General features: G+C 42.8%; 1 pseudogene across 1 annotated transcript in view; it reads right to left on the bottom strand.

Annotated features, from left to right (window-relative positions):
- The window catches only part of LOC311099391 (E3 ubiquitin-protein ligase RNF170-like), a 36,962-nt pseudogene extending 16,198 nt beyond the window's left edge, over positions 1-20,764 (bottom strand). Inside the window, exon 1 of the transcript in view lies at positions 20,030-20,764. The product of the transcript in view is annotated as an E3 ubiquitin-protein ligase RNF170-like (transcript). The remainder of the gene's footprint in view (positions 1-20,029) is intronic.
- Between the last annotated feature and the right edge of the window lie 1,328 nt (positions 20,765-22,092).

The following is a 22,092-nucleotide window of genomic DNA, read 5'->3' as shown; positions in this document are numbered from 1 at the left end:
CAGTGTTGGATAGCCATAGCCAGCTAGCTAACATAGCATCCCTCTCTGTTTGAGCCAGGTGTTTGAGTAAGCTAAACTAGCTAGCTGCATTCGCTAGCTAAGTAAGTGAAAGTGAAGAGAAATAATACAACAAAATATAGCTCTCTCTCACTCTCTCTCTCACTCTCTTGCTTCTCCTTAATTTGTGAAGAAATGAATTTGTTCAAAACTGTTAAACTACTGTATTTCTCTCTGATTTCAGTACTAAATTCATTCTCTGATCCTTTGATTGGGTGGACAACATGTCAGTTCATGCTGCAAGAGCTCTGATAGGTTGAAGGACATCCTCCGGAAGTAGTAATAATTACTGTGTAAGTCTATGGAAGGGGGTAAGAACCACGAGCTTCCTAGGTTTTTGCATTGAAATCAATGTACCCAGAGGAGGACGGAAACTAGCTGTCCTCCGGCTACACCATGGCGCTACCCTACAGAGTGCTGTTGAGGCTACTGTGACCTTCATTGCATAACAGTGTGTTTTAATCAATTATTTGGTGTCATGTGAATATATTTAGTATAGTTTTATCTAAAAATGATACATTTTGACTGTTTCACTATATATAAAAAAATGAAATTCACTGAGGAGGATGGTCCTCCCCTTCCTCCTCTGAGGAGCCTCCACTGGTGTGTATTGCCCACTCCTACACATATTTCCCATGCTGTCTGATCTGGGAGCGAATCCTTTTAAGGTCAAGTCCAGACGGAGTATCACGGTTTCGGATAAAGAAATAAACATTCTAACAACAACATAAACAGAAGAGTACATGAGGACAGCAGCAATTTCTACTTTGAAAACTCAAAAAATCTGAGGGTACCATGTTCGGTGGTAATTTGGTCCAGTCATGTAACATCTCAAAAGGCACTAAAAAGCTATTCTATGTCAGCTCTATGACCTGACATATGGATGTAATTACCGCTGAGACCCATGCTATGAAGCTTGTAATGACATGGTGTTATACACTGAGTGTACAAAACACCTGCTCTTTCCATGACATAGATTGACCAGGTGAATCCAGGTGACAACTATGATCCCTTAGTGATGTCACTTGTTAAATCAACTTCAATCAGTGTAGATGAAGGGGAGGAGACAGGATAAAGAAGGACTTTTAAGCCTTGAGACAATTGAGACATGGATTTTGTATTTGTGCCATTCAGAGGGTGAATGGGCAAGACAAAAGATTTAAGTGCCTTTCAATGGGGTATGATAGTAAGTGCCAGGCGCACCGGTTTGTGTCAAGAACTGCAGCGCTGCTGGGTTTTTCACACTCAACAGTTTCCCGTGTGTATCAAGAATGGTCCACCACCCAAAGGACATCCAGCCAACTTGACACAACTGTGGGAAGCATTGGAGTCAACATGGGCCAGCATCCCTGTGGAACGCTTTCGACACCTTGTAGAGTCCATGCCCAGATTAATTGAGGCTGTTCTGAAGGCAAAAGGGGAGGGGTTGGGAATATTAGGATGTTTTTTTTTTATGTTTTTTTTTATGGGGGTAGATCAGCTTAATATTGCAGATAGATTGTAACTTCCATCAATGTAATTGTCTGCAACACTATACATATATGTATACATATACATACATACAGTGGGGGAAAAAAGTATTTAGTCAGTCACCAATTGTGCAAGTTCTCCCACTTAAAAAGATGAGAGAGGCCTGTAATTTTCATCATAGGTACACGTCAACTATGACAGACAAATTGAGAATTATTTTTCCAGAAAATCACATTGTAGGATTTTTTATGAATTTATTTGCACATTATGGTGGAAAATAAGTATGTGGTCACCTACAAACAAGCAAGATTTCTGGCTCTCACAGACCTGTAACTTCTTCTTTAAGAGGCTCCTCTGTCCTCCACTCGTTACCTGTATTAATGGCACCTGTTTGAACTTGTTATCAGTATAAAAGACACCTGTCCACAACCTCAAACAGTCACACTTCAAACTCCACTATGGCCAAGACCAAAGAGCTGTCAAAGGACACCAGAAACAAAATTGTAGACCTGCACAAGGCTGGGAAGACTGAATCTGCAATAGGTAAGCAGCTTGGTTTGAAGAAATCAACTGTGGGAGCAATTATTAGGAAATGGAAGACATACAAGACCACTGATAATCTCCCTCGATCTGGGGCTCCACGCAAGATCTCACCACGTGGGGTCAAAATGATCACAAGAACGGTGAGCAAAAATCCCAGAACCACACGGGGGGACCTAGTGAATGACCTGCAGAGAGCTGGGACCAAAGTAACAAAGCCTACCATCAGTAACACACTACGCCGCCAGGGACTCAAATCCTGCAGTGCCAGACGTGTCCCCCTGCTTAAGCCAGTACATGTCCAGGCCCGTCTGAAGTTTGCTAGAGTGCATTTGGATGATCCAGAAGAGGATTGGGAGAATGTCATATGGTCAGATGAAACCAAAATAGAACTTTTTGGTAAAAACTCAACTCGTCGTGTTTGGAGGACAAAGAATGCTGAGTTGCATCCAAAGAACACCATACCTACCATACCTACCATACCATGTGAAGCATGGGGGTGGAAACATCATGCTTTGGGGCTGTTTTTCTGCAAAGGGACCAGGACGACTGATCCGTGTAAAGGAAAGAATGAATGGGGCCATGTATCGTGAGATTTTGAGTGAAAACCTCCTTCCATCAGCAAGGGCATTGAAGATGAAACGTGGCTGGGTCTTTCAGCATGACAATGATCCCAAACACACCGCCCGGGCAAAGAAGGAGTGGCTTCGTAAGAAGCATTTCAAGGTCCTGGAGTGGCCTAGCCAGTCTCCAGATCTCAACCCCATAGAAAATATTTGGAGGGAGTTGAAAGTCCGTGTTGCCCAGCGACAGCCCCCAAACATCACTGCTCTAGAGGAGATCTGCATGGAGGAATGGGCCAAAATACCAGCAACAGTGTGTGAAAACCTTGTGAAGACTTACAGAAAACGTTTGACCTGTGTCATTGCCAACAAAGGGTATATAACAAAGTATTGAGAAACTTTTGTTATTGACCAAATACTTATTTTCCACCATAATTTGCTAATAAATTCATAAATAATCCTACAATGTGATTTTCTGGATTTTTTTTCTCATTTTGTCTGTCATAGTTGACGTGTACCTATGATGGAAATTACAGGCCTCTCTCATCTTTTTAAGTGGGAGAACTTGCACAATTGGTGGCTGACTAAATACTTTTTTTCCCCACTGTACGCATACATATATACATATGCTTTAAATAATATATTCTTCCCTTTATTACTTTCCAACCCCACCACCCCTTCCCTAATTGGAGTAAACAAGTGAATAACAATGCTTGGGCCTCTACTTCCAGCTTATACATACTATATACATTTTATGGACACAATCAATTTTACAATAATTCTATTTTGTTTGTTTTTACTCATGAACCTCCTCTACCCTCAACCTCTCTGATCATTTTCATGATGTCCATCCGGTTTGCTTCTATATGCCATATCTTTCTAACTGTGCTCTTTCACAAAAGCTCTCAACCTATAACCATATACTTATTATGGACACAGTATGCTTTATATTAGTTATCCTGTTGTTATTAGTTGGTGTTAGTTGTTATTAGTCCCATCCTTCAGCTCCATTCAACACCTCCCTTCTATCTCTTAACGCCATCCATATTGGATTTCTATTTGCCATATATTTTTCAACTGTACTGTGATGTTTCACAAAAGTTCTGAACCCTTCTATTCTCATTGTTTCTACAGATTGTAATTTGAAAATAAACATTTTTACTAAAATTATTATTATATTATTGATCGATTGACTGTGACTTTTCAGATCACCCAGTAGTGCTATCTGCAGGGTTAGCTACCGGTAAATATTGCAATCCTTCAGCCATTCCTGAACCTGTGACCAAAAACAAGCTACAAATGGACAGTACCAAAACAAATGACCAAATGACTCTGTCTCTTCGCAGCAAAATCTGCAGAGCTGGGAAGATTGTATCCCCCATATAAATAACATTCTATTGGTAGCAAGAATTTTGTATAATAATTTAAATTGAAAAATTCTCAATTCTGAATCCGGTTGGAGTCTGGCAAATCTTGTTCCCAGCCGGTTAGCAATAGAGCCTAAATGTCATATAGAACCTTATAGTCCCAAGGTCACAAATTATCTTTCAACCTCACAAGAATTCCATGAGTAAGGTACGTCAAGGAGTGACTACCATGCGTTAGAGTGTGTAAGGTTGCCTAACATAACATAACAGCATATACTTTAAAAACTTGGACAGCCATGGTTTATCTCACCAAGTTGTGCGGTGAAATACCAACGTGCACGTGTGTGTACATGTGTGTGAGTGTGCGTGCATGCTTGCGTGTGTATGTCTGAGTGCGTGCCTGCGTGTATATGTGTGTGTTTCAGCAATAACTTTGCTGGTCCTATCAGAGAAGGCAACATTTCCTGTTTCTTTCTGAGTCAGAAAAAACCTTAGAGACTTAAGGGGCATCTTATTTATGTAATATATACACACATTCATCAGGCTCCCTATAGAAATCACTGTACATTTGGATTAGAATTGGGCTTGAGATTCTGTAGAAGTTATAAGAAGATTAGACGGCAGTCATCTTTTCTCTTTTCATGTTTCTGTGCATGCATGCTCATATGTGTGTGTATATGCATGCATGCATGTGGACTTGAGAGCTCTTTCATTCATTGTTTTAGACGTGGAGTTCAATCTAGGCCAACCCTTTCCCTCCAAATGGGAACAGTCATAAGGGGACAAAGACAGTTATGGCTTAACTCAGGCTCATCATCATATTTACGCTTTCATGTGCAGTTTTAACATAAGCTTAAGAGGAACAAGTCTTAACATTGTTAAAGTATTCCCCTCCGGCAGCTCAGAGAACAAATAACGAGTTCTACATGTCCCTCTTCCTTGCTTGAGTGTGTGTGCGTGTGTGTGTGCATGTGTGTGTGTAAGTCTGTGCTCAGTGTGCACACTAGTGCATGTGTGTGTGTGTGTGTGCAGAGTAAATGTTGAAGACTCATCATCAAACTAAACCATGCACAGCCTAGGAAACAGTTATGCGTTCCTTCATTCAAATGCTGGACTCTCTCCAGTCTATACAACATGGCTCAATGGACATGCATGTATGAGCTCAGCTGTTTGCTCTGTTTCATATTCTGACTCTGGCTGACATAACAGGCTAATATTTACATTGCAGTCGATGTTGGAACCTTTTGGGACTGCTGGTTGGGATATTACTTTGCATGACACACTGGCAGTCAAAAAGAGAGCAACATTACTCTGTACATAGATTTACACTCAGTAAATGCAGTAGATGGTACAGTTAGCATGTTTCAGAAAACATAATAAGTCGCAATCCAAAGAAAACAGCTGCAAAGCTTTTCACCCCTATTCCTCTTGATTAACTCAGTGGCCTTGTGGTTAGAGTGTCCACCCTGCGATTGGAAGGTTGTGAGTTCACCCATGGCTGAGTCATACCGACGACTGTCAAAATGGGACCTGATGTGTCTCTGCTTGGCACTCAGCATTAAGGAGATAGAATCAGGGTAAGGCCCTGCGATAGATTAGTGTCCGGTCCAGGGGATGTACTTGTACATCAAGCTGCCTCACGCTACAGGAGATAGGGTCCTGCCCTATGAGCTGTTAAGACTCGCACAAGGCTACGTAACTCTTGATAGTTACATTCTGTTTCCAAATTACATTCAATTCAGCATTGAAAAAAGGTGCAAGTTTAAGTTTGTTCCACCTGAGTGAGTCTGACCATAAGTCAGAGACCACTATGATGACACAAGAAATGCGTTTGATGGATCCTTTTTGTCTTCTTCAAATGCCTCTTAATGGGAAACTAATCCAAAAGTAACTGAAAGTAATCAGATTATGTTACTTTGGGTAATCCAAAAGTTGTGGTACTGATTACAATTTTGAACAGGTAACTAGTAACTGTAATAGATTACATTTAGAAAGTAACCTACCCAACCCTGTCAATTACCTTTTAAAGAGAGCTGCTTAGCGACTGATTGGTTTAATGTTGTGTGTGTGTTTTAAGAGTATATGTCTGCATTGTGATGGTGTGTGTGGGTGTGTGCGTCCTTGCTTGCATGTGTGTTTACACTACGTGCACTGACCTGGAGCTATCACCCCCCTCTGTATTTAACATACCTGTCTCTGTAACCTGTTATCACTCTGTAGGCAGAAAATTAGATAAAGATACAAATAAAAAAAAGAACATTACAGAAAATTCTTTCTGAACCACAAACATGGCACAGAACATGCCAAACACCTCCCCTACCTCTCTCTCTCTCTCTCTCTCTCTCTCTCTCTCTCTCTCTCTCTCTCTCTCTCCTTTCAGTCACCTGTGTTTTTTCTTCTCTGATGTTTCCATTTTTGTGTTTTGGCCGTCATTTCCACCCCTGGGCCATTCAACACACTCAGAATAAATCAAAACAAAATAAGAAAACAGCTACCTACAAGGATACAGTTACACCATTGTCCAAATAAACAAGTAAAGACGTATCTGGATATCTCATCAAAAATAATTGTTGCAATTCCATCATTTTTTTCCCACTCTTTCTTTTTGCTTTGGGCACTCCTCTGGTACACGTTCATTATCCAGCAATATAGCTGTCACGTTCGTTGATGAACGGGACGGACCAAGGCGCAGCGTGATATGCATACATGTTTATTTTACACTGAATAAACACCACGACAAAACAAGAAAGGAAACGAAACGTGAAGTCCTAGGTAGTACACAAAACAAACCTTACACGGAACAAGATCCCACAACCCACTAGTGCCAATAGGCTGCCTAAGTATGGTCCCCAATCAGAGACAACGAGCGACAGCTGCCTCTGATTGGGAACCACACCGGCCAACATAGATCTAGACATACTAGAACTACAACATAGAAATACACAACATAGAAACTACACACCCTGACTCAACATATACGAGTCCCCTGAGTCAGGGCGTGACAGTACCCCCCCCCCCCAAAGGTGCGGACTCCGACCGTGCAACATAAACATAACAGGGTAGGGGCCGGGTGGGTATTCCGCCTCGGAGGCGGATCCGGCTCAGGGCGTGACGACCTCTCACTCTTCGCCTCCCTGTTGCGCCCCTAGTCTGGTCTAGACCTCGGCGCGTTGCTTCCAGTCTCCTTCCTCCCACTATACTCCAAGCCCTGTCTGGACCCTGGTGTGGGAGACCCCGAACCTGGAGAGGGGCTGACGTCTGGGTCTGGACTGGAGCCACTGACCGGAGCTGGACCGGGCACCGGTGGAGCGGACTGCTCAGGCTCCGGATTGGAGCCGCTGACCGGAGCTGGACTGGGCACCGGTGGAGCGGACTACTCTGGCTCCGGAGTAGAGCCTCTGACCGGATCTGGACTGGACCCGGTGGAGCGGACTGCTCAGGCTCCGGACTGGAACAGGCCGGGCCAGGCTGGCGACGCGCACCACTCACTTAGTGCGAGGGGCAGGAACGAGCCGGGCTGGGCTGGCGACGCGCACCACTGACTTGGTGCGAGGGGCAGGAACAGGCCGGGCCGGGCTGGCGACACGCACCACTGGCTTGGTGCGAGAGACAGGAACAGGCTGGACCGGGCTGGCGACGCGCACCACTGGCTTGGTGTGAGGGTCAGGAACAGGCCGGGCTGGCGACGCGCACCACTGGCTTGGTGCGTGGGGCAGGAACAGGCCGGGCCGGGCTGGCGACGCGCACCACTAGCTTAGTGCGAGGGGCAGGAACAGGCCAGGCCGGGCTGGCGACGCGCACCACTAGCTAGAAACTACACACCCTGACTCAACATATACGAGTCCCCTGAGTCAGGGCGTGACAATAGCAAAACAATAACAACATCTCTGAGTCTTGTACCTGGCAACAACATCACTTTTCCAAAGTATGTATCTTAAGGGGTAATGAGACAGAATTCCCCTTGTCATGGTAGATGTTTGGTTTCTATCTGTTTCGTAAGAGAAAGAGTGGAGGATGCGCGGCTGTGTAGAAAGAGGGGATTTGAGAGCTGTACTGATCGATGATCAGTGTTCGCTAGAACCGATTTGATTCTGGAGAAATTAGTGAATCGTACAAATATCATATGGCACTTGTCCATCACAAAAGGTGTAAACACATGGAAGTACAATATGTGAGTTGGAGTCTGGCAAATCTTGTTACCAGCCGGTTAGCGATAGAGCCTGTGGGACGAGGTTAGAGTTTGGCTTGTCTTTGCAGAGGATCCTGCATTTCAGAGGACTTCACTTGTCTTTTTCTGAAGTGGACCAGAACCATCTGCTGTTGTGTTTACTACACAATCCATAAAGATGAAGACACGCCAGGATGCCTTGGTTGCTGGCAAACAGCGAGTCTACGGGATGCAGTAGAGATTTCAGGGGACTTAGATTGGTGACCACAATTGGGTACAAACTCTCTGCCTCAACTGCCGTTCAATAATATAGGCTTATGTCTGATGTGTGGAAAATATATATTGTGACAGAATTTTAGTATAGGCTTTAGGTAACAAGAATATTACAGAACATTTTGAAACAATAAACAAACATGAAACATCAACAAACATTTTACCAGGAAACAGGAAAGAAATTATGAAGCGGTCCTATTTCATGATCATTTATGGAAATCATATTTATCAAATGTAATGCAGATTATTCATCATTCCTTGTATGTAGAAAGCATCTGCTATGTAAGGAATATCATATTTAGAGAGTAGGCGTATTTATAATGAATTTAGACTCCTTTTTGCATTTTTACTACAGGATAGCCCTAATAGCTGTCAATGCATTTACAAATGTATTGAACTTTTTCATAAAGTACAATTCAGTTGTACAATTCAATTCAATCAGATTAAATGAAAACCATTAAAAAGCCATTTCACTATAGATTAAACACATTACATATACTCATCAGCATTAATTTACATACAGCAGAAGGCTCAGAATGTAATTTGAAATAGTATTTTAATAATCTTGAGGTAGCAATTATCTTTGGCATATACAGTGCATTCGGAAAGTATTCAGACCCCTTCCCATTTTTAGAAAAAAAAAAACAGAAATACCTTATTTACATAAGTATTCAGACCCTTTGCTATGAGACTCGAAATTGAGCTCAGGTGCATCCTGTTTCCATTGATCAGCCTTGAGATGTTTATACAACTTGATTGGAGTCCACCTGTGGTAAATTCTATTGATTGGACATGATTTGGAAAGGCACACACCTGTCTATATTAGGTCCCACAGATGACAGTGCATGTCGGAGCAAAAACCAAGCCATGAGGTCGAAGGAATTGTCCGTAGAGCTCCGAGACAGGATTGTGTCGAGGCACAGATCTGGGGAAGGGTACCAAAAAATGTCTGCAGCATTGAAGGTCCCCAAGAGCGCAGTGGCCTCCATCATTCTTAAATGGAAGAAGTTTGGAACCACCAAGACTCTTCCTAGAGCTGGCCGCTCGGCCAAAATGTGTAATCGGGGGAGAAGGGCCTTGGTCAGGGAGGTGACCAAGAACCCGATGGTCACTCTGACAGAGCTCCAGAGTTCCTCTGTGAAAATGGGAGAACTTTCCAGTAAGACAACCATCTCTGCAGCACTCCACCAATCAGGCCTTTATGATAGAGTGGCCAGACGGAAGCCACTCCTCAGTAAAAGGCACATGACAGCCCGCTTGTAGTTTGCCAAAAGGAACCTAAAGGACTCTCAGACCATGAGAAACAAGATTCTCTGGTCTGATGAAACCAGACCTTGGCCTCAATGCCAAGCGTCACGTCTTGAGGAAACCTGGCACCATCCTTACGGTGAAGCATGGTGGTGGCAGCATCATGCTGTGGGGATGTTTTACAGCGGTCAGGATCGAGGCAAAGATGAACGGAGCAAAGTACAGAGAGATCCTTGATGAAAACCTGCTCCAGAGCACTCAGGACCTCAGACTGGGGTGAAGGTTCACTTTCCAACAGGACAACGACCCAAAGCACACAGCCAAGACAACACAGGAGTGGCTTCGGGACAGGTCTCTGAATGTCTTTGAGTGGCCCAGCCAGAGCCCTGACTTGAACCCGATCGAACATCTCCGGAGAGACCTGAAAATAACTGTGCAGTGACGCTCTCCATTCAACCTGACAGAGCTTGAGAGGATCTGCAGAGAAGAATTGCTGCCAAAGGTGCTTCAACAAAGTACTGAGTAAAGGGTCTGAATACTTATGTAAATGTGATATTTGTGCAAAAATTTCTAAAAACCTGTTTTTGCTTTGTCATTATTGTGTGTAGATCGATGAGGGAAAGAAACAATTTAATCAATTTTAGAATAAGGCTGTAACTTAACAAAATGTGTAAAAAGTCAAGGGGTCTGAATACTTTCCGAATGCCCTGTTCACATGTACTCAGATGATTTCTTACTTAACAAGAAAATGTAATATGAACAATATGTAAACAATATGAAACAGATGCTGGTTATTATATTGCACATGTTGACAATGACTGGATTCACTGGAAAACAAGGTCTGTCTCTGGATACGTTTTGTGTTTGTGTGTTCAACAGTGTGCATGTGTTCAGTAGAGGCTGTGAGTGTGTGAATATGCACTCTAGGGTGTGTGTGCGTGCGTGTGCATGTGTGTGTGTGTGTGTGTGCATGCACACTTGCGTGCTTCTGCGAGTGCGTTAGTGTATGTGAGCGCATGTCTCTTCTCTTTGTTTGATCTTTGATGCCGTGATTGCTCTGGACAGGAGGGGAATGTTCTGCCTCACTCCCTCCATCACACACTGACCTCATTTCCTGTGGACACGTGAGCATCCCATCCTCTCGGCTAATGGTACGATCCACATACTCTCAAATCACAAAATGTATCTTTCACAGCCTACTTAAAGTGGGAAAAATGGAACTGGAATAAAGTCAAACTTTAACATTACTTTGAAAGTCAAAAAGGTGGTGCAGGGAGATACAGGCCAATAGGATTCATCCATTTTGTCTGTTCAAACTTAATTGCTTCCTCATCATGTTCTTGAGCAGTGGTAAATAATGGAAACAAAAAACACTCTTTGGTGATAAACAGTACAGAGGGAGAGAGAGGGAGAGCGAAAGACAGAGAAAAAAAGACATACAAAGAGGGTGTGGTGACGAGAACAATCGCCTTCTGCTCACATCTGTCAGACTGGCTTTTTGAGAAAAGTGAAACAGAAATTGTATATTTTGGACTAAAGAGAAACATTGCTCAAGCAGCGCCCTGTGTTGGTATACCACACATTATTGGAACTGCAGTGGGGAACCTCAAAGGGCCAGCAGCGATTCTCTGTCCCTATAGACCTGGTTCCCATTATTAATGAAATGACCGTAACAGATCCAAAAACATCTCGCTGTGAAGTACAGTAAAGTTATTAAATGTTTTTGCTACAGTTTTGTTTTTACTCCGCACTAGTTCCTACCCCACTAGATGATTGTTTCTAATGACCAAAACTTTCAACCATGCAGGCTTTTGTTTGTGTGTGTTACGTTATGCAAGGACAAACAAAGCACTTCCTGTTTTACTACAGTTTCCTGTATGTCAGAGCAAAGCGGCTCTGGTCCAGGGCGACTGTTAAGCTGACAGGAACGCTAACCCTCCATAGAGGGTAGAGCCAGGGGTGAGAGGTCAGGGGTCAGAGGTGACAGAGAATGTCATCCATCTTCATTAAAATGGAAGAAAGTGAGGCTTAAGAAAACAAGCAGTTGATTAATCACAACAAATGGGATATTGTGGGGGTGCTGCCATAGTGCTGGTTAGCCATGTATTACTTCTAGGCTACAGATAAGTGGGCTTTCATGGTCCATCTCATGGTGTGTGTGAGGCACGAGCTCTGGGGGCCCAATTTAATCAGTCATTTTGACAGTAACCCTCCAAAAATCCATTCATAAACCTTTTTAATTTCCATATGTACTAGGAAGCTAATTATTTGTTTCTTGGGCCTCAAGAATGTGACTGGTCAAAGTGCCTCAGGCGTTGAAAAAAAAAAAAGTGAACTGATTTAAAGTAAGGGGATATCAGTGAACAAATGCTGTGATCAAGGCTACGACCACGCCAGCGCAATGAGTGGAGCTTACTCAGGTGTTCAAAAGCGCATATCAGACCGAGAGCCTAATGCTTTGTTCTTAGGTAGTTCTTTATGAGTTTTAGTTGAGAAAACAATCTCTCCATAGAAGCGACAGTTACAGGGATGGTTAAAAACAGATTGATTGCCATAGCAACATCAGGAAAACTGGGCAGAAGGGAGTGGTGCAAATACTCCAGTTCTGCAACATTTTTAATTGAGCCTCTCGCCTCAACACGTTACGGAAAGAGATTAAATAGGAAGTTCTGGGACAGGTCATCTGGATACTGGACAGCCAATAAATTGGCAGATGCAAACAGATCATCTTTAGCGGACATCCGGTTCTTGAGGGCTCAAATATAAAAAGTTGTTAGCGATTTTCTTCATGCTGGTGAACCTTTGAGTTGTGTGGTTGCAATATCAACAGTCCCTTATCTCTGGTATATCTTGGCATGCATCATTCAAGACTAAGTTTAAATTGTGCAGTGCAATGGACATATAATGCACAATGTCTCAGGAGGACTTCAGAAGACCAGGGGAGTCTCTCAAGTTGGATTTAATTTACCTTGATTGCAGCCCATTTCTATAGGCTATTAGCCAGACAAAACCTGCTGTGTTCAACTGATCCTTTTATTATTGTATTGTTATTATGTTATTGTTTCTATAAGTTAGCCAGGTTGATTTGTGATAAGTAATAAGTGATGTATCTAAAACCGTATTCATGTGTAAATACGATCTGATCACTGTGTTTATGTACATTTTACACTGATCTAGTTTATTTACTTATCTTTCTCACTGCAATTTTTTTATGTAGGCCTATCTGTCGAGCTAGTACTGGGGGAATAGGGATGGGAGGGGACTGGGGAAGGGATGGGAGGGGACTGGGGAAGGGATGGGAGGGGACTGGGGAAGGGATGGGAGGGAGCCCTACGTGCAGTTAGGGTATTAGGGACTCGGGGAGGGGATATAGGAATTAGTTGTTCTTTGTGTGTGTGTCTATGTATGTTTATATTGGAAAATGTTGAATAAACAGAATGTTCAAAAAAATACAAAAAATCAATAAATAGTGGCTAAATGTATCCTCAAGCCGACTACTTATTTCCTCATTGTTAGGCTATTTGATGTGTCCTTTTTTGTTTAGTTTATAAATAGCAGCTTAATAGCAGCTAAATACTGTATATACAGTGGGGAGAACAAGTATTTGATACACTGCCGATTTTGCAGGTTTTCCTACTTACAAAGCATGTAGAGGTCTGTAATTTTTATCCCCAAAAAATCCAGAAAATCACATTGTATGATGTTTAAGTAATTAATTTGCATTTTATGGCATGACATAAGTATTTGATACATCAGAAAAGCAGAACTTAATATTTGGTACAGAAACCTTTGTTTGCAATTACAGAGATCATACGTTTCCTGTAGGTCTTGACCAGGTTTGCACACACTGCAGCAGGGATTTTGGCCCACTCCTCCATACTGACCTTCTCCAGATCCTTCAGGTTTCGGGGCAGTCGCTGGGACAATACGGACTTTCAGTTCCCTCCAAAGATTTTCTATTGGGTTCAGGTCTGGAGACTGGCTAGGCCACTCCAGGACCTTGAGATGCTTCTTACGGAGCCACTCCTTAGTTGCCCTGGCTGTGTGTTTCGGGTCATTGTCATGCTGGAAGACCCAGCCACGACCCATCTTCAATGCTCTTACTGAGGGAAGGTGGTTGGCCAAGATCTCGCGATACATTGCCCCATCCATCCTCCCCTCAATACGGTGCAGTCGTCCTGTCCCCTTTGCAGAAAAGCATCCCCAAAGAATGATGTTTCCACCTCCATGCTTCACGGTTGGGATGGTGTTCTCGGGGTTGGACTCATCCTTCTTCTTCCTCCAAACACCGCGAGTGGAGTTTAGACCAAAAAGCTCTAATTTTGTCTCATCAGACCACATGACCTTCTCCCATTCCTCCTCTGGATCATCCAGATGGTCATTGGCAAACTTCAGACGGGCCTGGACATGCGCTGGCTTGAGCAGGGGGACCTTGCGTGCGCTGCAGGATTTTAATCCATGACGGCGTAGTGTGTTACTAATGGTTTTCTTTGAGACTGTGGTCCCAGCTCTCTTCAGGTCATTGACCAGGTCCTGCCATGTAGTTCTGGGCTGATCTCTCACCTTCCTCATGATCATTGATGCCCCACGAGGTGAGATCTTGCATGGAGCCCCAGACCGAGGTTGATTGACCGTCATCTTGAACTTCTTCCATTTTCTAATAATTGCGCCAACAGTTGTTGCCTTCTCACCAAGCTGCTTGCCTATTGTCCTGTAGCCCATCCCAGCCTTGTGCAGGTCTACAATTTTATCCCTGATGTCCTTACACAGCTCTCTGGTCTTGGCCATTGTGGAGAGGTTGGAGTCTGTTTGATTGAGTGTGTGGACAGGTGTCTTTTATACAGGTAACGAGTTCAAACAGGTGCAGTTAATACAGGTAATGAGTGGAGAACAGGAGGGCTTCTTAAAGAAAAACTAACAGGTCTGTGAGAGCTGGAATTCTTACTGGTTGGTAGGTGATCAAATACTTATGTCATGCAATAAAATGCAAATTAATTACTTAAAAATCATACAATGTGATTTTCTGGATTTTTGTTTTAGATTCCGTCTCTCACAGTTGAAGTGTACCTATGATAAAAATGACAGACCTCTACATGCTTTGTAAGTAGGAAAACCTGCAAAATCGGCAGTGTATCAAATACTTGTTCTCCCCACTGTAGCTATAGAAAGCAGGATACACTGCATAATGAAACAATCCATAGTACGCTAGTGTTTTGAGGGTGGACTTACTGTATTATTTAGCATTATTAGACTCGGTTTACGCAAAACAAGTTTCTATCCAAGCTGGTAAAGAGTGCGAGGACGACAGGTTCAGATAGGCTATACAGGACATTTGTATAAAAAAAAAATCTATTGGTTGCTGATTAGTATGCTGTTGTATCCAACATTTATTTTACAATCTGCAATGTTTGAATCAAACTTTAATTACTAAACAAGTAATTATATTATTGTCGCCAGCTAGCAGTCTAAATCATGGCAGTCTTGTGACACCGTGTATAGCTTCGTGAAATATTCAGCTTAACATGAGAAAATTACAACCAAATAGGCCTACCAATAAACATTCATCCATAAGCTAAAGCAAAGCTATAGGCTACATGCCCTGGCACCACAGAAAGCCTATCATCGATTTGATAGGCAGCCACATAGACATGTCGCAATTTCAGGACCATAGACAGCGATCAGTAGTCTTATTTTTTAGGGGCGGGGGTCTCCAGAGAAGCTGTGTTACATCAGTGCTCGTGTTGCTTATTTTGTGGGGATAATGGGAGGAGTGGCTTTATCAGTGTCAATCTCAACGAGCATTCACAAAAAGTTTATGATTGTTGGTGTTGACTTTATGCAGTTCTTGTACGGATGCTGTATGAGGTTTCAGTTGATAGCACCATCAATAATGACATGAACAATTTGGAAAGAAAGTGGAAATAACGTTTCCAACATAAAGTTATGTTCTGTAAACAACTAAACATCCTTATGAATCTCATATCCACATGAGTTTGGCTGACCCACTGAAAAACATCCCCACATCTCTAACCACTTAACGTGTCTTCCTCCATCATTCTAAGTCTGTACTGAAGGCATTGGCTCCCCTTCAGTAACACTTGTTACTTGCACATACATTGTGTGTGAGTGTAACATTAAAAACACCCTCCACCCCCTTTTGCCCTCAGAACAGCCTCAATTCGTCTGGGCATGGACTCTACAAGGTGTCGAAAGCGTTCCACAGGGATACTGGCCCATATTGACTCCAATGCTTCCAACAGTTGTCTATTGGGTGGTGGACCATTCTTGATACACACAGGAAATTGTTGAGCGTGAAAAACCCAGCAACGCTTCTCATGTCATGGCTGTAACCTCTCTTACGAAAAATCACATGATTTCACATGTGACATTTCCAAAGGTTTTGCACTTGTGAAATCATGTGAAACCATGTGTTTTTGAAAGACATCACGTGATGATATTTCACATGAAGTTTAAAATGTGGAGTTTCACATGTGAAATCATGTGAAACGGTGTTTTTGGAACACTACACATGATGATATTTCACATGTGGATTCCCATATGTGATCACATAACCTTTCCCATGAGATTTCATGGGTGATGCCCTGCAAACAAAAATATGTCATTATGATGCAGACAGTGCTTTTAACATGGTATTTTCAACTTACGTATTTGACACACATGACTACATTGTGTACGTTTTTTTATACAGTGATTATTACTCAACATGTCCTTACCAGGGATTTGAACTCACAGCCTTTTAGTCCATGACATTCCAATCTTCCTGCTATGCCACCATGTATTTGTCAGTAACTGAGTTCACCTGTATTCTTACACTTTGGACTTCAAAGTAAATATAATCTTTGTTAAAAATACACCCAAGAAAAACGGTTATGTTTATCATAGTGATTCAGGAGTAACAGTAAAACAGAATAATATGCCCCACTAACATTAAACAACTATACAGAAAACCCTCAAATTGCTGAAATAAGTCAATGAACTCAATAATGAGAGAATAGTCAGAATAACCAATAACAAAAAATAACAGAGTTGTATTATAGGTAATGAATGGTTACTAGAACCCTACAGACTTTGTGGCGCAGCAGAAAGATAAGCATACCTAACATCTAGAAGTCGAGAGTTCAAATCCCAGGTGGGGTCATATTTTAGCTGAACAGCGATAACACATGGAATTGGACATTTTAAAACGTTGTTGTCCTTTTCACCCGAAAAGGAAACATTTTGCCAAGGGAAACTGGACTTTCCGTTGTGTCACTTTCAATCCCCCACAGGCTTGAGAATCCTGGATCAGTAGCGCTAACCTTGGACTCCAACATTCTGACAGTGAACCCTGCCACTGTGAGCCTCCTTTGAGCACCAACATGTTTACAGACAGGGTGACATTTCACATGAAAACATGTTTTGTTGGACATTTCACATGTTTTCGTGTGTTCATGTCACCCTGTCTGTAAACATGTTGGTGCTCAAAGGAGGCTCACAGTGGCAGGGTTCACTGTCAGAATGTTGGAGTCCAAGGTTAGCGCTACTGATCCAGGATTCTCAAGCCTGTGGGGGATTGAAAGTGACACAACGGAAAGTCCAGTTTCCCTTGGCAAAATGTTTCCTTTTCGGGTCTCTGATCTTCCATTGATGTGTTGTAACTAAACACAGCCAATGACCACCCAGCGACAGAGGCCACTGTTCCTTTGTGTGACTGTGTTGTCATAATGTCCTTGTTTATTAAAGATGCAGTCCGGGATCTTAAGAAATAGCAAATTCATAACATATTGAACGGATTGGAATTCGTAACATATCATGTGACGTTGTGCAACATTTTCCAATATGGTCTGATTGCGGCAAGTGTCAAGAGGGCGTTCCCTGACAAGGGAGCTTGTCCTGACAAGGGCGCATTCCCTGACAACGGCCCTTATTTCTTCGCAATGGCTCCTTGCTAGCTGTCCTGTCTTTGCCCCTTCTTTTTTCTCATTGGCTCTACGGCAGACTACGCCCCCAAGACAGACAGACCCTACTCACGAGAGATTGAGGGGATTTGATTAATCTGGGCCATGCGCCCGGGTAGGCATGTTTTGCACCGGGTGAAAGTTGATTGCATTTGTTTTGGAACCGGGCTGCCTCCTGGGTGTGAGCCAGGTGCCCCGTTCAAAGTCCACGGCGAAGTTGTCTCAAAACAAAAGTGACGTAAGTAAGCACGTGGAGTAATGAGTAGGATTCTGTGTTTTTACATGCAAAAGTGATTGCTTTTGATAAAAAAGCTTTATCTGCCTAACAAATTAAAACTAGTTTGAAAATTCAAACATATTTTATGGAAAAAGGAGTGGTATGTTTCTGGATGATGCACCATTCTGCCTTGTTGACAACATGACTGAGTGGCACAGATTACTCTACAATGTTCATGTCACGGGCCACAGACCAGTGCCCCACGGCTCAGCATCATCAACTCCGCTCTTTTACTTTGCTTGTCGTGCGTAATAAGGAACAAGAACCAGATGGAGTTCGTGTACATTCTTTGCTCATGTCGGGAAATGAAAAGTAATTCTGAAAGAGAGAGAGAGGGGGGGGGGGGGGGGACCCATATTTCCCACAGATCACACAGATCACACAGACCCACAAATATTTTGAAAACAAATCAAACATTGATAAACTCCCATATCTGTTAGCGAAATACCGCAATGTGCAATCACAGCAGCAAGATTTGTGGCCCCTTGCCATGAGAAAAGGACAACAATTGGAGCACAAAGAACATTGTAAATACCACCAATATTTACCTATTTATTTACAGTATCTTCCACCCCTATTCGTACTAGAACTATTTGCACTTTGCTAAAACACTGTACATAGCTGATAATATAACACTTGAAATGTCAATTTTTTTACAAAATAATTTAGTGCAATGTTTATTGTTTATTTCGAATAATTTTTTGTTGATGTTGTTACATTTGTTTCTTCTTACTTTGTTTATTGTTTATTTCATTTGCTTTGACAATGGAAGGTAAATTACAATTTGCAGTGTACAAACATAACATGACGAACACAAATGACTTTTACTCTCACGGGTGGCCAAAAAGATCTAACTGAAAGCCATGCCCCCAATACGCTACACCTCTTGAAAATAACCTAGGGATTACATAAAAAAATACCCATCTGCTGGGTCAACCTTGCATGAAAGTGAGTAAAAACACAACTGATGGTTAAATTAACCCATGTTTGGGTAATCCAAAGGTGTGGCCTATTGGGGGCATGTCTTTCACCTGTGAGAGTAAATATCATTCATGTTAAGCTTGTACACCGCAAATTACAAATTTTCTTTAAATATTATAACTACGTGGTAACGACCCCAACATTTGGATATGCATAGGCACTTAAGGAACTAATACTCTTGTGTAAGCCTTATTAAAGCTACAAAAGTGTCAGTGCTCAACCTTAACATGTATTGACAATTCAACAGAACTGTTTAATTGGAATTAAATGTACTCTAGCGGGTGTCCAAAAATAACTATCTGAAAGCCACACCCTTACTAAGCCACGCCTCCACTCTTCTGATCTGACCCGGTGGATCATAGCTCAATAACCCAGCATCAACAACCCAATGGGTTGTTTGTGACCCAACTGGCTGGGTGAAAATAACCCAAGGTGTGTTCTGTCCAATACTTACCCACATTGGGTTGTTTTTAACCCAGCATTGTTTAGAACGTATGAAAGTTCAAAGCAATAGATACCCGGGATCCTTGGGACGTCCCTACCCTTAACCCTTACCCTAAACTTAACTATAATTATAACCCTTACCTAACCCTAACCTTAATCCTTACCTTAATTACTACAGTGAGCTAAATCAGGGTCACACAGAGTGTTTCTTGTTAGTCCTAAACAAATCTATTTTGAAACAAAAGTATACACCTCACACACATGGTTATGGGCTTAAAAAAAGAAGACACCTGTACCATGTCAAATATAGAGTTAAAATGTATTCAATTTTGAGTTTGCATCCCAATATTACACTTTATATACATCACAGAAGACTGAAATATAACAAAACCGTTTGACATAGAATCACTGGATTTTCAGCGGGTAAAAAAAAAAAAAACGTTTATTTATTTTTAAAAATATGAAAAATATTTATAACATTCTACCCATGACGCCACTAGAGGGCGATTTGGTAATTTGACTGCAGGAAAGGGTATCCATTTAAAATGTCAACTTCAATGGGGTAGGGATGTCCCAAGGATCCCAGATAGCACAGACCCTCTGACCCTCACAGTGTCTTTGACCTGACATATAAAGAGGTATGGGATTGATCGCATACTCCTGTCCAGTGGCTGTTCTTCTACCTGCCAGTCTCTGAGTCACCAATTTTCTGTCGTGATGTAAATGCAGACGAAGAGGAGCAAGATCACAAGTAAGTTTTCCATGAAGCCTAGCAGGCCAAACAGGGCCTTGGGCATGAGGTCCAGCTGGGAGGCCAGGTAGATGAGCGCCCCACCAGACACAGGATACAGATACAGAACATTCAGAAGAGGACGTCCACGGAGAACATGTCCACGAAGGCGTGGAGCAGCAGCGTGGGGACGTCCCGCAGGCGATCCATGATAGATCTGGGCTGGCCTGAGAACCTGCGGTTGTAGTCATTGAGATCCTGCAAGATGAGTATCGGCTCAGCCTGCCCATCCTCGACCTGCTATAGTGAGGTATGGTCTTGGAAGAGCAAAAAAAGCAATGTCACACTTTTTCTGCAGACGGGACAGTTAATAGCACCAAGCCAAGTCCCACACCTCCAATATGCAATTATACTGGAACCACAGAAGAGGTGGCCACAGTTGGTTTCTACCGGCAGTACAGCCTGCATTAGACACACTGGACAGGACATGTCAGTGTAGTACTGCAGCCTGGGCTTGGCGGGAGTTTCCTGCTCTGACTGAAGCTGCTCCCGAACAGCACGCACATGCTCCTGGTTCTCTGGGTGGATGTTTTGTTGATCATCTCTACCACAATCAGGACTGGACTTCTATGAGTGAATCTTCATCTTGTAGTAAATAGTCCTCTTCACCACACTGGTTTTCATCCATTACAACCACTAATATCCTGCACTATATATCCATTGGAATTATGTTAGTGTGTGTGATAGAGAGAGATTGTCAATCAAAGAAGCCTTCCACAGTCATGCGAAATGGAATGCAGAATCCCGGATGGGGGTTGTCCAAGTAGAATCCCCTTAGGTTTTACAGGGTCAGCCATAGTAGTACAAGGCCCCTGGAGAAAATTTGGATTAAGTTCCTTGCTCAAGGGCACATAGATTTTTCAGATGTATTTAATAGCAATTGAATTAAATCATTTTAGAATTTTGTAATATTATTTAAATATTGTGTTGAAATGTAAAGTCAGTGGGGAAAGTTTGGCAGTCAAATATAACCATGTCAGTATTACTGCCCCCACCTTACATACTTCGATACAGTAGAAAAGGAGGCGAGGAGATACACTACATGACAAAAAGTATGTGGACACCTGCTCGTCGAACATCTCATTCCAAAATCATGGGCATTAATATGGAGTTGGTCCCCCCTTTGCTGCTATAACAGCCTCCACTCTTCTGGGAAGGCTTTCCACTAGATGTTGAAACATTGCTTTGGGGACTTGCTTCCATTAAGCCACAAGAGCATGAGTGAGGTCGGGCACTGATATTGGGCGATTAGGCCTGGGTCGCAGTCGGCGTTCCAATTCTTCCCAAAGGTGTTCGATGGGGTTGAGCACAGGGATCTGTGCAAGCCAGTCAAGTTCTTCCACACAGATCTCGACAAACCATTTCTGTATGGACCTCGCTTTGTGCACGGGGGCATTGTCATGCTAAAACAGGAAAGGGCCTTCCCCAAACTGTTGCCACAAAGTTGGAAGCACAGAATCGTCTAGAATGTCATTGTATGCTGTAGCATAAAGATTTCCGAACCATGAAAAAACAGCCCCCTACTCCACCAAACATATCAGTTGGCACTATGCATTCGGGCAGATAGCGTTCTCCTGGCATCCGCCAAACACAGATTCGTTCATTGGACTGCCAGATGGTGAAGTGTGATTCATCACTCCAGAGAATGCGTTTCCACTGCTCCAGAGTCCATCCAATGGTGGCGAGCTTTAAACCACTCCAGCTGACACTTGGCATTGCGCATGGTGATCTTAGGCCATGGAAACCCATTTCATGAAGCTCCCAACGAACAGTTATTGTGCTGACGTTGCTTCCAGAAGCAGTTTGGAACTCGGTAGTGAGTGTTGCAACTGAGGACAGACACATTTTACGTGCTACATGATTCAGCACTGGGCGGTCCCGTTCTGTGAGCTTGTGTGGCCTACCACTTCGCAGCTGAGCCGTTGTTGCTCCTAGACGTTTCCACTTCACAATAAC

The sequence above is a fragment of the Coregonus lavaretus genome (genome assembly GCF_964263955.1).
Source record: "Coregonus lavaretus genome assembly, chromosome: 24".
NCBI classification, from domain to species: domain Eukaryota; kingdom Metazoa; phylum Chordata; class Actinopteri; order Salmoniformes; family Salmonidae; genus Coregonus; species Coregonus lavaretus.
Note: the sequence above shows the minus strand (reverse complement) of the source record. Positions and strands in the feature narration are given on the sequence as shown.